Consider the following 18082-nt stretch of genomic DNA (forward strand, 5'->3'; position numbering starts at 1 on the left):
GCGGTGGCCACCGCTCCCCTCTGCCCCCTCCCCGACCCCCGTGCAGCTCTCTCTCTCCTCCCAGGCCCTAGCCAAGGTTCCGCGCACGCGCGTCCTGCCCGCTCTCACCTCGCGTGAACGCACTGACTCAACTCCGTCCGCTCGCCGCGAGCCCAACCGCTGCCCCCGAGCCCGCTACCGCCGCCTCTACCGCCGCCGCCGCTGCAGCACACGGGTCTTACTACGCAGGCGCCGACTCCCCACTGACCAACCAAGCAGCCCTATGACAGCCGCGCAAGCGTGCTATCTGTCTCCTCCGCCCTCCACCCCCGCACTGCGCAAGCGCATGGACCCTCCCCGAGCTCCACCCTCCCTCCCACCACCATCCAATGACGCCATTACGTGACCCCGCCCCTCGCAAATGCTGGGCTCTTCCAACCAGTCGGCAACGCGCAGGCGCACCCGGTTTTTTAATGCCTTCAACCTCCTCTTCCCCCCCTTGATAGACCATTCGCCCTACCGGACAGTCCTTACGCCTGCGCAATAAGGAGCCCTGTGCTCCACACCCTGTGAAGGAAACGCCTCGGTCTCAGAACGCATGCGTGTTGGGAATCCTAGCCGCCCTTTCCACCTCAGACGTCGTGTGTACGCCGGACGTTGAAAAGACCACGCCACTGTATTGCTTCTGTCTTCTAGGACGCATGCGTCTTAGGAAACGCCCCATTTCGGCTTTAACTGGACTTAAACGACTCACGCGTTTCCGAAAACTTGCACTTGGGGTGGGCCCCTTCTCTCGAAATCCTTCCCCCTCCCAGTTCACACATGCGCGAGAGATCTTTCCGCCCCACTCTACCTAGCGCGCTAGTGGTCGGGTTGCCACCCATGTCAGCTTCACTTCTCTGAACTGTGCGACACTGCTCTGCCATAGAGTTTCACCCGGAAAGATAGAGCGGTCCTGTACCAGCCACCATCTTGTTTAAGCCCTCGGTCTCTATTGGTCCCTTTGGCTTCCATAGGGGTTATTCCCTCTTGAACTCTCAATAAAGAGACTTGCATAGCGTTTCTGCTATTTCCCAACTGTGCTCTGTGGTTTCCAAAAGAATTGTCTACGAACTCCCTTAGAAAACATTATAAAGAACAGTGGTATATTAAATTACACTGACATTTCTAAATCATAGAGATGACCATGAAGCTGGAAACAAGCTATCTCCCATAGTTTATTTCCCTGGCCCTCGTCTTTAGGCAAGAAAGCTGCTGTTTTTCCTGAAACTTTGTAGTCTTCTTCCTCCAGTTCCTAGGTTTCCAGCACTATCTTCATGGCTACCGTGTTTGCTCCAGTAAGCTAAATGAATAAAAGGACTGAAACAAGATTAACAACTAAAGATTTGAGCTTGGGATCCAAAACCCTGAATCTGATTCCTGTTTTGTGCTTTTGAGAAGTTACCTCAAATCGCTTTGCCTTAATTTTCTTCACATAAAATGAGGTTAATAGTGGTGTCTGAACTTCTCAACTCACCGGGACGATGCGATGTAGGAACCTTGTGATATTGATATACGTGAACTGCAGACACTAGCTTGAATTATTACGTTTGTGTAAAGCGTTACACTATCACCACCAGCTCCTTTCACTCAATTTTCTGAAATTGCTGTTCTTTCTTTTGTAAAAATTTTCCTGGTTGAGTTGTTTAATAGTCCAATTCTTGCTCTTCTTCTTCTTTTTTTTTTTTTTTAAAGATGACCGGTAAGGGGATCTTAACCCTTGACTTGGTGTTCTCAGCACCACGCTCAGCCAGTGAGCAAACCGGCCATCCCTATATGGGATCCGAACCCGTGGCCTTGGTGTTATCAGCACTGCACTCTCCCGAGTGAGACACGGGCCGGGCCCCAATTCTTGCTCTTCTGAAAGATCTATTGTTCATATGACCCAGCAATTCCACTCCTATGTATATACCCCTCAAAATTAAAACTGGTACTCAAAAGGGCTTGCCAGTTAGCTCAGTTGGTTAGAGCATGGTGCTGATAACATTAAGATCCAGGGTTCAATCCCTGTACTGGCCAGCTGCCAAAAAGAGAGAGAGAGAGAAAAGGCAAAGAAACTGGTACTTGAAACAAATCCTTGCTTGTGAGTGTTCACAGCAGCCCTTATTCGCAATAGCTAAAAGGTGGAAACCACCCAAGTGTCCATCAACAGATGCATAGCTGAATGAGACGTCGTATATCCACACAGTGGAATATTATTCAGCCAATAAAAAGGAATGAAATACCGATACATGCTACTACAACTGGTTGAACCTTAGAAAACATTAAGCTAAGTGGAAGAAGCCAGACACAAAAGGTCACATATTTTATGATTCCACTGATACAAAATATCCGGAATAGGTAAATCCAGAGAAACAGAAAGCTGATTGGTGGTTGCCAGGTGTGGGGGGACGAGGGGAATAGGGAGTAACTGTTTAATCTGTAGGGGGGTTTATTTTAGAGTGATGAAAATGGTTTGGTAGTACATAGAGGTGGTAGTTGTAAAAGATTGTGAAGGAACTAAATGCCATTACATTGTTCACTTTAAGATGTTTAACTTTATAGGCTGGCCAGTTAACTCAGTTGGTTAGAGCATAGCCTTATAACACCAAGGTCATGAGTTCAGATCCCTGTACCATACTGGCCAGCCACACACACACACAAAGTTTAATTTTATGTTGCATGAATTTCACATGAATTAAAAAAAACCCAAAACACTTGTACACAAATGTTCAAAGCTGCATTATTTATAACAGCCAGACAATGGAAACAACCAAATGTCCATCAACCTATGAAAGGATAAATAAAATGTCTATCCATACAATGAGATGATATTAAGCAATAAAAAGAAATGAAGTACTGGGTACATGCTACAACATGGATGAACCTTGAAAACATTATGCTAAGTGAAACTCAGTCAAAAAAGACCACATAGGGCCAGCCCGTGGCTCACTTGGGAGAGTGTGGTCCTGATAACACCAAGGCCATGGGTTCGGATCCCTATATAGGGATGGCCAGTTAGCTCACTTGGGAGACTGTGGTGCTGACAACACCAAGTCAAGGGTTAAGATCCCCTTACCGGTCATCTTTAAAAAAACAAAAAAGACCACATAGTCTCCAGAATAGGCAAATCCATAGAAACAGAAAGTATATTAGTAGTTGCCTGATGCTGAGAAATTTGAGGATAAAAGGAGAGATGGAGAATGACTGCTAATGGGTATGCAGGGGATGTCTTTTTGGGGTGATGGAAATGTTCTAAATTGATTGATGTGATGGTCGCACAACTCTTCAGATATTAAAATTGTTTGAATTGTACACTTTAAGTTGTATGGTATGTGATTAGATCTTGATAAAGCTGCTACTGAATGTATTGTCATCTTTTATGATAGTAGGTACTCTGCATAGATAGTCTTAACTGGTTCATTTATCTGAGACATTGACAAAGTGTGCTAAGACACAAGTTCCATGATATCCAAAGGGGGCTGAGTAACCACAGCACAAAAGGAGAAGAGGCACAAATAATCTTGACAGAAGACAAAGGCATACACACTCAGAAAGACAAGGGCAAAACACAATATAGTATTGTAGAGTGGTGATTTATTTTGTGTTATTTTTGGCAGCTGGCCAGTAAGGGGATCTGAACTTGTGACCTTGGTGTTATAAGGCAGTGCTCTAACCAACTGAGCTGACTGGCCACCCTGTAGAGTGATGATTTAGTCTGTACCTGGGAAGACCACTGGTGGCACCATATCTGTGGGATTGCCACAGTCCAGGGTAGAGTCCTAAGCTTTGTAAGCACCAACATTTTATTTTGTCAACTCAAGTCACTTCTTCAGGGAAGACTTTCTTGATCCATCTGACTAAGTCAGTGTCTTGGGTTAATATGCTCTCCTAGTAAACATTATAGCATTTTTCACAGATTGTTGATATTCACTTATTTGGGTAACTGTATTATTAATGTCTGGTCTTCCCAATTAGAATGAATCTATAGATAAGGGATGAGAGGGAGTTGTCGGTTTGGTTCACCACTGTGTCCCTAGCTCCTAGAATTGTGCCTGGCTAATACTTTTGTACATCATAAAAATCAATTTAATGTTAAATGAATGTACACCTGACGTAAGCTAACTGGACTCACAACAGATTGACAATGAAATGGAAATGTTAACTTATTTATAAATGAATTGGATTGGCCAAGGGCAAGAGAACATCTCTGTTGACTGGTACATCAGTCCATTCTTTCTATAAGAAAATAAAAGCAGAAGTGCCCTGGGCTCTCCTGAGCCAGGGTAGTAGGGGGCCGAGGGCCTTGGCCACGCCCTTCTGACATGTGTAACCAGCCCAGTGGTGACCACCAAGCCCAGTGGTGACCACCAAGCTGCCACAAGAAGTGCCCTGGGCTCACAAGCTGGCATAGTGTGGGGCTAGGGCTTTAGCCACACACCCCTGACATCTGCACCCAGCCCGGCAATGACTGAGTCACCACTGGAAGCCCCCTGGTCTCCCCTGTGGGAATGAGGGGGGTGCCACAGGCCTCAACCCCACCCCTCCTCCTTCCTCCTTCCTCCATCCCATTTCCTTCCCCTTTCCCCTCTCCCCCTCCCTCTCAACTGCTTCACAACATCATTGAATGTAAAAAAAATAATAATATTAATAAATAAATTTTAAAAAAAAAGAAAAATGGAAAGAGAAAACCTAAGCTGGCTAGTTAGTTCAATTGGTTAGAGCGTGGCCTTGTAAAAGCAAGGTCAAGGGTACCCATACTGGCCAGCTGCCAGAAAATAAATAAATAAATAAATAAATAAATAAATAAATAAATAAATAAACCCAGTCATGGAGTTTTGAAATCTAGGCAAGAAATTAGCTGCACCTACTTCGTGACTGGTACCATACAGCTCTAAGAGCAAAGGCACTTGTCTTCAGTATGAAAAATGCCTGTCTGCTGTCTTTCTTTCAGGAATAATCCTGGAATCAGGACTTCCCTGAAAACTATTGGAGAACCTCTCTTGGGCATTCTTTTCTAATTTAGATATTGAGTATTCTTCTGTTCACAAAGAAATTTTTTTTAACTTATTCTTTTTTTTTTTTTTTTAAAGATGACCGGTAAGGGGATCTTAACCCTTGACTTGGTGTTGTCAGCACCACGCTCAGCCAGTGAGAGAACCAGCCATCCCTATATGGGATACAAACCCAGGGCCTTGGTGTTATCAGCACCGCACTCTACCGAGTGAGCCACGGGCCGGCCCGATATTTTTTTTTTTTTTTTTTTTTCACTTAGTAGGTCGACTAACTGAAGTTTATTTCTTTAGAACTGATTCAAATTCTATTGATTGAATTCTAGCTTCTCTTGATGGCTTTCACTTGCTTTCCTACCTTGTTTTGGTTACACCCGCTCACCAAGATTAGAATTCAGATATTCTTGAAATCTCTCCAGCTACCCTTCAATAGATTTTTTAATGGATTTTTTTTTTTTTTTTTTAAAGATGACCGGTAAGGGGATCTTAACCCTTGACGTGGTGTTGTCAGCACCACACTCACCCGAGTGAGCCACAGGCCGGCCCTTTTCAATTGCTTTTGATGATGAACTTGTACCGGCAATGAATCTTATTCATTAGTCCATTTCTTTCTGACAGGGTAACCCATATTTTTACAGGGCACCCATATTCTGCTGAGAAAGATGTTTGCCAATTGAGTCTACTTCTGTTCTGGTAGACTTTTAGAAACCTTTTATTACAGGTTCGGATCCCCTACTGGCCAGCTACCAAAAAATAAAAAGTTTTTAAAAAAAACCTTTTATTTTGAAATAATTTTAGATTTACAGAAGAGCTGCAATTGAGACCAACATAGGGAAGGGAAATCTGAGCTAGGGGAATGTAAGGTTTTGTGCTGAGGCCCAAGCAACCAACATTATCCATCGTTCACAAATGTTTATACCTAAGCTTGTTTTTCAGAACTGCAGGATCCAGGGTACGGCATGTTCCAAAAAGCAAAAATGAAACTCCTGACCACAGATAAGTTTGTGGGCCCAAATGCAAACTGGGCTTCAAGAACCAACCAATTAATAATAATTTAAAAAATAAATAAATAAACTGACTGATGAACCCTGTTCCCATAGTCATCCAATCCAAACCGAACAAGTTTGCATCCTTCATTTGCATAAAAGGACCTAAATGACGACCGGGGCAGGGAGTTGGCTGGGAACTTAGTCTATATAGGATACCCCCTTTCCTTTGTTCAGGGAGACAGTGCTTTGGGAATTATCCACAGTGTACTACATTACATTTCACAAATAAACTTTCCTATCCAGGCTTCTGGTCTCAGTCGCATTCATTGGGTTTTTTCTCTGAAAGACAGTTTCCTTGATTCAGGTAAAACAATAATACAGAGTTCTTTAGAAAGCAAGGATGAAAAGTTTTGAATAGGAACCAGTGGTGTGGTGGAGGCTGCTTGTATAGGCTATAAGAAGAAGAAGAACCAAATGTGAACAACTCTTACCAACTCCATGTTGAATAATGTCCTATAGGTGGCTTGAAATTGGCCATGTGGTGGAAATATTTACACCACAGAAACTGGCAGATGTTGCAAATCAGTCTCCCATCTAGAGCTGGTTATTAAACATTTAGCAGCACACTACTGACAGGGGAAAGTGTTTCTGATGTATGCAAAGTGGTGTTAAATCAGGATAGTCCAGCAATGGTGTGAGGGTTGGACTGAAGGTGTGAGAGACGGGAGGTAAGAAGGGCCTTAGAAAGCTGTCACGGTGGTTCACATGTCCAGCAATGAGGGTCTGGACTAGGGTTTCTTGAGGAAAGCAGCGTTTTAATAACTGGACCTTGAAAAATGAGTGGAATTTGCGGGGAAAGGTAGAATTAAGACTAAAGAGGGCTGGCTGGTTAGCTCAGTCGGTTAGAGCACAGTCTCATAACACCAAGGTCACAGGTTCTGATCGCCTTACTGGCCAGCCCCTCCTGCCCCCCAAAAGAGTAAAGGGCATCTCAGACAACAGGAACGGTGAGAGAAAAGGTGTGGAGGAAGATGTGCTCAGTGACCAGAGGAGAAGAGTCAGCAGGTGGAGGTGGGGGCAGAGATTGTAAGTGAAAGGTAAAGGCGGAGAGGGCGGCCTGGGCTAGATCTTAGAGTCTTGAACCTATGCCAAGGAGCAGGGCCCTATTTTTTGTAGGTAATGGAGAGGCAATGCCAATCACTGATGTGGCTGTGCTTTAGGGAGCTCACACCAGCCTTGGTTGACAGAGGAATCTAAATGGAGAGAGACTGGAGGCAAGGGACCAGCGAGGAGCCTCTGACAGCAGCCCAAATGAGCAAGAATGAAGGTCTGGATCAGGGCCATGGTGGTGGGTGAGGCGAGGAGGAAAAGATGAGGACCAGAGACATTTTAGAGATCTAATTCATGGGACTATTAAAAAGGCTATGTCAAATTTTCTTTATTATAAAAAGATGAGTCCATTTTGGAAAATATAGAAAAGAAGAAAAAAAAAATGAACCGTAAACCCAACACCAGGAGGCAACTGCTATTAATGTTTTACTGTATTTCCTTCTAACCTTTTTTCTATGGCTTTAAAAAATACACCTGAGGTCATACTGTATTGCATGTGAAGGTAAGTTAAGTCAGCTGCTGGAAGGAACTTCCCAGGTATAGAGAAAATAGGCAAGGATTGGGGTGGGCTGGGGCTTCTCTGTGGTACAAATATCTCACAGTAAGAATTTATCCTCATCGGGGGACTGGGCAGAGACTATCCCTTCAATCCTCAAGGGCTTTCATAAAAATCAAACACACCAAATGGACCTTGAAGTTGGGCAGATGGATAACCCTATTTGGGGGAGGAGGGGTCCCTGGACCTATTCTCACAGTACCAGCTGCTGCGATCATGGCAGAAACCTCGACCGCATTCACTCATTCATTCATTCAGTTAATATTCATCAAGTCTATTAAATGTCAGATACTTAGGATACAAGTGTGGTGAGCTTGTCCCATAGTTGGGAAGGGTTAGATAATAAACAAACGTATAATTTCTGTCTGTATGCTCAGGCCAGTGCCAGGCTGTTTACCATCCGTGAGTGAATAGATTTATGAATGACAGTTGGTGCGACAGTAGGAGAAGCACCCAGAGGAGATGCCTGAGGGATCTTTTGTGATTTTGACCTTGCTTCAGAGAAGCTACGGAAAAGAAGTTGGAGATGGAGGAGAATGAAACTGGCATGGTTCTGGGCCTGGAGGAAAAACTCTACTCCAAAGTCCTCTCCACCCCCGACTCCCAGATGCCTTGCTGGACCCGGGTGCTAGGGAATGAAGTTAAAAGGTTTCTTAGGAACTGGACCAAGTTGGTAGGGAATAGGGCTGGGGACAGAATGTAGACCAGCTCAGAGAGGAAGGAAGCTCAATGAGCCAACTGACTGAAGACTAAGGCGCGTTCACTGCGACCATTCACTTGCTCGGCATTCACTCTCCAGGTGGGAACCGAGGCTCCCTCTGTGCCAGGCAACTGTGGAGCAGAGTGATACGGCCCCCTGCAGGGAACGTGGGTGCCGATGAGCACCGAGGCGGGACCGAACCCAGTCTGGGTGTCTGGCAGGCCTTCCAGCAGGGGAGACACCAGAGCTGAGGAACCTGAAGAAGAACTGGCTCTCAGTAAAGTGAGGGAGGGTCTGGAAGCTGTGCGTGAGAGAGAGAAAGAAGCATTAGCTGGGTATCCACCCTTCTTGGCTGGTCTAGACTCATGAAAAGGATACCTCAGGTTGTAAGAGAGGAGGTGAAGGGTAGATGACGTTTGCGTTCAGAAAGGAAAGAGCCAAAGGGCAGGTTGGGTCCTGGACATGTGGGCCAGATTCAGGGTCTGACCCCACTCCTCTCCAGCCCCGGATGAACCCTCCTCTCCAGCCTCCTCTCCAGCCCCGGATGAACCCTCGCCTCTGCATACTGGGTGCCTTACTGCCTCCTGGGTCCCGGCCCTTGCACCTGCCCAGAATCACTTGTTCACTCCTCATCTTGTTCCAGCCCCCCCTTCACCTGGCCAGCCCTCAGTTGCCTTTCAGAACTGGGGTCTGGCTTCACCTGCCACTGATGCTGTCCCTGAAACTCCCAGGCTGACTTGGGTGGCAACTTTTCTGCCTCAGCGTCCCTGTGCTCATCCTACCAGCACTTATCCTACAGACACACCTGTCTATCTACCCCACCAGACAGTAGCTCTGTGATAGCAGGATCTTTTACATCCCCAGCACCCACCTCAGAGCCTAACATGTGGTTGACTCTAAATGCTTATAGAATGGGGGCTGGCCAGTTACTTCAGTTGGTTTGTGCATGGTGCTGATAACGTCAAGGTCTAGGGTTTGATCCCTGTGCCAACTGCTGCCAACAAAACCCTGCCGAAATTGTAAATGCTGATAGAATGAATGAATGGAGGGTGGGCAATCTGTGCAGCAGAAACTGCCTGATGCTGGGAGGGAATCATGAAGGAAGAGTGTTGTGAAATAGTGAGATATGAGTTTGAAGTTAGAGACGGGCACCCTTCAGGGACACCTTGTCCTGACTGGCCAGGAGGAAGGCCTAAGACCTGTATGCCCTTCTCTCTCCCTAGCTCACCTCCTCTCCTTTTCAGGATGCTTGGTCCAGCTTAGAATATCTGATTCTTCTTGGCACTATTGCCCCCAATTTGACCTTTGAGGAAAAAGGGGTCTGGACAGCTCAGAGATGAGTGGGACTCACCAAATCCTAATCTCCACAAAGGGAAAACCACCTTAGAGATGGAACTTGGACTAGAAGAGAATTCCTCCTGCATGCAGCCCCAGGTCTTCTTTATTTATTTATTTTATTGAAAAAATGTTTTGGGGGGCTGGCCCGTGGCTCACTTGGGAGAGTGTGGTGCTGATAACACCAAGGCCATGGGTTTGGATCCCTATATAGGGATGGCCCGTGGCTCACTTGGGAGAGCGTGGTGCTGACAACACCAAGTCAAGGGTTAAGATCCCCTTACCGGTCATCTTTAAAAAAAAAAAAATGTCTTGGGCAGCTGGCCAGTACAGAGATCAAACCTTGGACCTTCGTGTTATCAGCACCATGTTCCAACCAACTGAGCTAACCAGCCAGCCCCCCAGTCTCCTTTAGAGGGGTGGGAGTCTCCCCTCCTGCCAATCCCAAAGGAAAAAGAAGTCCTCCAAGTCGGCCACATGATTCATCTGAGCAGTCCACCTTAGGGGCTATCTTGGATCTCTAGACTGAGCTGTAAATGTCAGAGTTTGATCTGAGAAGCCCCAAAGACCCTCTGTCTAGAAAAACATCTTCCCACCCTCACTGCCTGCTGGAGCCTGCCAGGGAGGCTTAAGTCCCCACCAGTGGTTTCAGTCCTCTGGGATAATTCAGTTCAACCAAAATGAACCCAGTAAAGGGCTTTAGACAACTACTCAGTGGCCACTCAATTCAGGACAAGTTTCCACTTGGATTCAAGTCCGGCCAGAATTCGGCCTCAACCTCTCTACCCCAATTGTTCCCCTACAGACTGCCTGTACTTCCCAAACACATTCACAGCTTTCCTAGTTCTGGGGCACCCTCTATTCATTTAACCTTAGCCTAGTTATGAGCCTCTCTGGGACCCAGTTTCCTCATCTTTGAGAACAGAGATCAACACTTACTTCACAGAGAGCTCACCCAACCCTAGGGCTTTAAATGCCATCCATGTTCATAACTCTAAATGTGTGACTCCAGGCTGGCCCGTGGCTCACTCGGGAGAGTGCGGTGCTGATAACACCAAGGCCACGGGTTCGGATCCTATATAGGGATGGCCAGTTTGCTCACTGGCTGAGCGTGGTGCTGACAACACCAAGCCAAGGGTTGAGATCCCCTTCCCGGTCATCTTTTTAAAAAAATAAAAATAAAATAAATGTGTGACTCCATCCCCTGCTTTTCTCCTGAGCTGCAGACTCACCCCTCCCACTGTCTATTTGAGTTCTCCTTCAAGATGTTTCAAACAACAAGCCCCAAACCAAGCTCCTATGTTCCTACTCTAGGGTTCCTCATTGAAATAATAGCATCATCATCGTCCACCCAAGGGTGCTCAAGCTAGAAACCTAAGTTTCTCCATTCCCCATGTCCCATTCCCCATTGTCACCCCCATGTCCAGGCCACCACCAAGTCCTGCAGACACTATTTTCAAAACATTCTTCAAACTGGTCCACTTCTCTCCATCCTCAAGGCACTCATACTAATCCATGCCCCCTCACTTCTATCTCCCTCCAATTTATTTTCCACAGTGCAGCCCAGGGATGTTGTAAAACCGTAAATCAAGTGGGGGAGGCTGTGTTTCTGTGGGGGTAGGGGGTCTATAAGAAATTTCCGTACCTTCTCCTCAATTTTGCTGTGAACCTAAAACTGCTCAAAAAATAAAGGCTATTTAAAAAAACAAAAAAAAAACAAAAAACCTACCACATAAATCAAGCCATATCACTACTGTCAGGGATCCGAACCCTTGATCTTGGTGTTATAACACCACACTCTAACCAACTGAGCTAACCGGCCAGACCTCTTGTGTGTTTTATTCACTACTATACCTCAGTACTTTTTACAGCACCTGTCAAACAGCAGGTGTTCAATAAATGTTTGTTGAAGAAATAAATGAATATGCATATTATATTATAAACTATGTGAAATGTTTTTAGAAGGAGACTCACAGAGTTATTAACCAGCACTATGATTATCATTACAGTTACTGGTGTACTTGTCTCCCTGGAAAGATGGTCAGAGAAAGGTACTTAAAAAACATCAGTGAAATTAATTGAGGTAGGGAATCCCAGGAACTTTGAGAACACAAGATTTAATATCATGAAAGTTAGATTTAAAGAGATGGTTGTATAGCAGCACTGTCTGTTAGACCTTTCCATGATGATGGAAATGTTCTCGGTCTGTGCTAATATAGTTTCCATTGGCCACATGCAGCTATTGAGCTCTGGAGATGTGGCTAATGAGATTGAGGAACTGAATTTTAAATTTATTTTAATTAAACTGAAGTAGCCATATGTAGCTATGTCAGGAAGACCAGTCAAGAGGGAGTGCTTGGGGCCTGGACGCGTAGTGTGGCAATGGGAAGAGAAAAGGCTACATCTTGGGCCTTTAGAGCTAAGCTAAGGGGTTTGAACTTTACCTATGAGACTTCAAAGGGAAGCTTTAAGTAGAATACAGCATTGCAAGGAGCTGGCCAGTTAGCTAATTGGTTAGAGCGCAGCCTTATAACACCAAGGCCATGAGTTTGGATCCCCTTACGGGCCAGCTGCACTGCTCCCCTCAACCGCCCCCCAAATAGAGTGTTTCATTCATTCACTCACAAATTTGCTTAATTCACTAATTTTTCTTTTTTAACCCTTCATCTCTTTTTCACCCTTCTCCTTCACAAGCAATCATGCTGTTGTATATCTTTTTGTTTTTGTACATTCTGATGATGGGTACTACTGGAGGCAAGGAAACCAAGCAGGCAGGAGGCTGTTTCAGTGATGCTGATGGCATGACCCAGCTGGGGCAGTGGGGATGGGGAGAAGTAAATGGCGGTAAGGATGTAGAAGTGACAGGACCTATAGACTGTCAGACGCAGGAGGTGAAGGAGGAGAGGCAGGTGTCAAGGAAGATTCACAGGTCTCTGCATCCAGACATGGTGGTGCCCTTCACCGAGACAGGAGACCCTGGAGATCTGCAGCTGGCAGCTGGCTACCTGTATAATTGGTTTCCTGGGGCTTCCATAACTAAGTACCACAAACTTGGTGCTTAAAATAACAGAAATTTATTCTCACAGTTCTGGAGGATAGAAATCCAATATCAAGATGTTGGCAGGGCTATTCTCCCTTCGAAGCCTCTAGAGAACGATCCTTCCTTGCCTCTTCCAGCTTCTGGTAGCCCCAGGCACTCCTTGGCTTGCAGCTGCAGAATTGCAATCTCAGGCTCATGGAGCTCTCCTTGTGCATCTCTGTTTTCACTTGGAGGTTTCCAGTATGACAACAGTCATACTGGATTAAGGGCCCTCCCTGATGACCTCATCTTAACCTGATCACATCTGTGAAGACCCTGTTTCCAAATAAGATCACATTCTCAGGTACCAGAGGTTAAAGACCTCAACATATATTTTGGGGGGACAAAATCCAACCCATACCAGGTCAATCTGAGGCAGTGGGAGTGGAGGAGGTCCCTGAGAGAGGTTATAGAGTTAGAAGAATAGAAGAACTGGATCCCTGTGCTGGCCAGCCACCAAAGGAAAAAAAAAAAAAAGAACTGGTGACTGGCCTTTAGGAAAGGGCGAGTAAAAAACTCAGGAGCCTGTGAAGAAGTTTGAGAAGGAAATGGTCTCTGGTTGCATCTGCCACGTAGACAGAGGTAGAGGAACAAGGGCAAAAACGTGTCCGTTGAACTAGGTAATAAGGCAGGTATCAGCATCTTCCTGAACGTTGGGGCCAAGGAAAGAAGCAGAGGAGGGGTGATGCAGACAGTCTTTGAAGTTTAGGAGCAAAAGCCTGTCATATGGAAAGATCTAGAGGGAATGTGGGGCCAAGGAGTTGTTGGGATGATGACAAAACAGAATCCCAGCACAGTGGAAGGAGGCTGGTGACTCAGAAAATGGGCTCTGGGGTTAGACTGTTTTGCATGTGAGTCCCAGCTTGGCTTGTTCCCAACTGTGACTTTAGGCCTGTTGCTTAACTTCACTATACCTGTTTCCTTCTCTGTAAAATGGGGATGATTTTAATAGTATCTTCCTTTCAGGATTGTTGTAGGGACTAAATGACCTAATGTATCTAAAGTGCTTAGCATAGTGTGTTGCACACAGTGGGTACTCAATAAATATTAATTCTTATTATTACTATGAGATAAAAAGAAAAAGACAATAAGGAGGTTTCAAGGAGGAGGTGCTAGGTAACGACATCAGATATAGCAGGTGGTGGGCTGGTGGGTTAGCTCAGTTGGTTAGAGCACCTCTTTGTAACACAAAGTTAAGGGTTCAGATCCCCATGCTAACCAGCTGCAAAAAATATATATAAATAAATAAAAAATAAAAAAGATAGCAGATGGACAAGGAGGCAGAGGGGGGAGAAAAGGTCAAGCAGCTGGGCAGAGTGTGAGCAGAGCCTGCAGAGGGAAGGACAGAGTCAAGAGCAGCTAAGGAGTAAATGCAAGAAAAGACAGAGGCTGTAGGTATGGAACACTCTGTAGCAGCTGAGAAATAAGACAGGAGTTATTAAAATTAAAAAAAGAAAATAAAGGGCCGGCCCATGGCTCACTCGGGAGAGTGCAGGGCTGATAACACCAAGGGGGGGATCCCATATAGGGATGGCCGGGTTCGGGCCCATATAGGGATGGCCGGTTAGCTCACTGGGAGAACGCGGTGCTGACAACACCAAGTCAAGGGTTAAGATCCCCTTACCGGTCATCTTTATAAAAAAAAAAGAAAAAGAAAGAAAAAAATAGAAAACAAAAGACAAAGACAGTAGTTATTAGAGGAGAGAAGAGGTAAATTCTGATTTGGGATGCCACAAGAAAGTAGGAGGGGAAAGTTGCTGGGAGCATATAGGGCACTAGGGGACAGAGGTGATGACATCTTTTAAATCTTTTAACTATTATCTCAGTTTGATACCACAATCTTCACCTTTGCTGTGCCAAGCCTGGGCATCCAGGGGAGACTATTCTGCAAATGAGAAACAGGCTAAAGGGTGACTGGGCAAGGAGTGATAACTCAGTGAGGAGGGGGTGGGAAGGAGGAAAAAGAGGAGCCTGGACTTGGGCTTGTCAAGGTTCAGAAGCCCGAGGCGCAACTGGCTAGAGAGTACGTGACTCAGAGTCTAGTAGAAGAAACACAAGTTTGAGAGCCATCAGAAAGTCGTCACCAAAGAGAGGCCCGTTAGCTCAGTTGGTTAGAGTGCAGCCTTATAACACCAAGGGCACAGGTTTGGATCCCCGTATAGGCCAGCCGCAGGAAAAAAAAAAAAAAAAAAAAAAAGTGGTCACCTAAGCGAGGGGAATGAATAAAATGACATACGAAAGGCAGGTGGCAGGAGAACACGGTCTGGAAGATACGGGGTTGGTGGAGAATAAGCCACAAAAGGAGAGGTGTGAGGGGAGAGGGGAAGGTTGGGTTGTGGAAGCAGAGGCAGGAACACTTCACTTGGTAAAGTCAAAAGAGAACCAAAGGCCATCCACTGAGTGTCTCAAATAAGAAGGGACAGTGGACCACTGCAAAGCGGTCTCAGTAGAGTGGTGGCCACAGAAACCAGATTTGGGTTGCTGAGGTGTGAAAGAAAGGTGAGGAAGTAGAGACAGCAAAGACTACTTTTGGGAAGTTTGGTATCAAAATAACAGAGATGTACAGTTGCTCCTCTACCTACAGTGGGGTTACTTCCCAATAAACCCATGGTAAGTTGAAAATACCCTAAGTTGAAAGTGCATTTACTACACGTAACCTACCAAACATCGTAGCTTAGCCTAGCATATCTTAAACGTGCTCAGAACGCTTATATTAGCCTACAGTTGGGAAAAATCCTCTAACACAAAGCCTATTTTACAATAAAGTGTTGAATATGTAATTTACTAAATACTGCACTGAAAGTGAAAAACAGAATGGATACTCGAAGGATGTTTTCTGCTGAATGCATATGGCTTTCGAACGGTCTTAAAGTTGTAAAATTTTAGGTTGACCCATCGTAAGCTAGGGGCCGTCTGCATAAGGCGAGACTTGAGGAGGCAGGCCTTCTGTTTTTAAATACTGAACAAGACACACAGGTGGGAGATAACTTCAGGTGGGCAGGAGCAAATGTTAAGAGAGTGACAGAAAAAGGAGGAAGTCTTTTCACTAGAATGCCTGGAGCTCTTTTTTTTTTCCCCCTTTTTGTCTTTTTTCGTTACCGGCAACGGAATCGCAACCCCGGGACCGGCAACGGGTTGGCAACCCTCGGTGTCGAGCCTGCACCTCGCTCAGCCAGTGAGCGGCTGGTCTGTATGTGGGATCCGAACCCTCCACGGGAGCGCTGCCGCACTCCCAAGCGGCGCACTATAGCAGTGCGCCACCTGGCCGGCCCCTGCCTGGAGCTCTTGCTATCTAAAGTACTTAAAATATTTAAATAACACAAACCCTTCACCTGAATGGGGCAATTAACTGCATCTCTCTGTGGCATCTGCTAATTCTTCTCCATAGGGATAGAGAGCGCATGCCTCCCAGTCGCCTGCCAAGGATACTTTTCCCTGCAACGTCCCCAGCCCCGGTCTTCTGAAATTTTCTTACTCTTATTACAAAAAGGCCTCCCTTCCTATGAGCTTCCTCTTATCTCACTGTCTAAGCTCCCGCTGCTCCTTGCATGTGGTTCTTCTGCTGCCTCGGTCACACTGTCAGGTATCTTGCTTGCCTTCCCCCAGCCTTAGTTTCAGGATTCTTGTGCTCAGGGCTCTCCGCAGGTAAATCGGTCCTTAACAGTCGTGGGGGAGGGGGGGTAAACTCTGTACCCTTCACGGCCTCGCATTGCGATTTAGTTGTTTTCTTTTTTCTTTTTTTTCTTTTCTTTTTTTTTCTGTCCACTGTACCCGATGCCCTGGAAATCAGAATCCTGGCAGAGGGGTGTCGCTCCTGGAAGGACAGCGAGGAAGCCCGACCCGGCGGCCTCTGGGAGCGGCCGGCAGAGGGCGCGCCGGGACCGAGAAAGGCGGCAGCTGCGCCCGCGGGCTGTGGAGGGACGCGGGGACTGGCACTGGGGAAGCGCACGTGGGGCGGGCCGAGCGGCGCGTGGGGGCATGTCTGCTGCCCCGGGGCGCGCTGTCCTGGCTAAAAATAAGTACTGTCCAGCGCCGCCCGGGTCCTCCCGAGTGAGGGAGGCGGCCCTCCGGAGGGGCAACTTCCGGAGCTTCATTATTCTGGGAGGGAGTTTGTGGCTCCGGGGCTGGACTTCCCGGGCTCTCTGGGACTGGACAAGCCTCGCACCCGGGACAAGCCTCGCACCCGGCCTCAGTCTGCTCATCTTTGGAATAGGGCCCCTTCATTTAGTCAGTGACTACTGAGCGCCTACATTGTGCCAGGCACTGTTCCAAGCGTCAGGCTACAAGGTTCTTATTGCCTAGTGTGCGGGAGAAATAGAAAAAGCAAACAAATGGTCAAGGTCATTTCATATTTTCAGAAGTGCAGTGAGAAAAATGAGAAACGATGTGATGTTGAGGAGCGATACGTCAGCCGGTACTTCGAGAAGTGAGCCACCCTAGGAGACACGGAGGGCGCGTTCTAGGCCGGGGACAGTGCATGTGCAAAGGGCTTGAGACCCACCGAGCCTGGCGCCTGGTGGGAGACCACAGCACCCGGCGCGTAGACGTGAGACCCTGAACAAGCCTAGGGTGGCAGACATCGCAACTGCAGTGGCCTGTGGGACGGCTGGGATTGCCTGGAAGAGGCTCGAGGGAACTTCCCGCGGCGAGAGAAAAATACCTGGACCGGGGCGTTGGCTACATGGATGGACACCCACCAAAACACCAACAGATGTGCATCGTTCCACGTGTAAGCTTTGTCCCTGAAACAAGATAAAAGTGAAGGGCCCGGCTTGTGGGCTTGTGAGAGCAACTGTGAGCTGGGAAAATCGTTCAGCTGCGCTTTCCAGCCTGCGCCGTGGGCAGATCCCGCAGCCCCGGTGTGTGCGAGGCATCCTCCAGGGAGAGGGTACCGAGAGGGATGGTGGCCGGGAGGAGGCGTCTATACCCAGCAGGTCTCCAGGGCGGAGGTGAGCAGTGCCGCTCACTGCCAGAATGGAGGCTGCTGACTCCCGTCCCTCACCCAGGTCGTCAGGGGCAACCTTGGGGCTGCGCCCCGGCCCCGCCCGTCGCGCAGAGGCCAGGTGGCGGTTGGGGCGCGACCAGCCCGTTTGATTTCCCGCGGCCGGTGGAAAGGGGCGGAGGGGGGAGGGGCAAGGGGCCGTCGGCCAATGGGTTGGGCTGGGAGTGGCCACGTGAGGGCCTGGGGGCGGGGCCCAGGTGTACTTATGGGCGCCGCGCGGGGGCCTGGGCCTCGGTGCTTAGTCTGGGAGGCGGGGCCGGCGCGCGGGCCGGGGGGCTGTGGGCTTAGGATTGGCCGGTGGC

General features: G+C 47.4%; 1 protein-coding gene across 1 annotated transcript in view; it reads right to left on the minus strand.

The window, feature by feature from the left end:
* Positions 1 to 214, minus strand: part of EIF5A (eukaryotic translation initiation factor 5A) — a 4917-nt gene extending 4703 nt beyond the window's left edge. Inside the window, exon 1 of the mRNA XM_008573879.1 lies at positions 109 to 214. The gene's annotated coding sequence lies outside the window, so the exon portion shown is untranslated. The remainder of the gene's footprint in view (positions 1 to 108) is intronic.
* Between the last annotated feature and the right edge of the window lie 17868 nt (positions 215 to 18082).

This window comes from Galeopterus variegatus, unplaced genomic scaffold (genome assembly GCF_000696425.1).
Source record: "Galeopterus variegatus unplaced genomic scaffold, G_variegatus-3.0.2 Scaffold970, whole genome shotgun sequence".
Taxonomy (NCBI): Eukaryota; Metazoa; Chordata; class Mammalia; order Dermoptera; family Cynocephalidae; genus Galeopterus; species Galeopterus variegatus.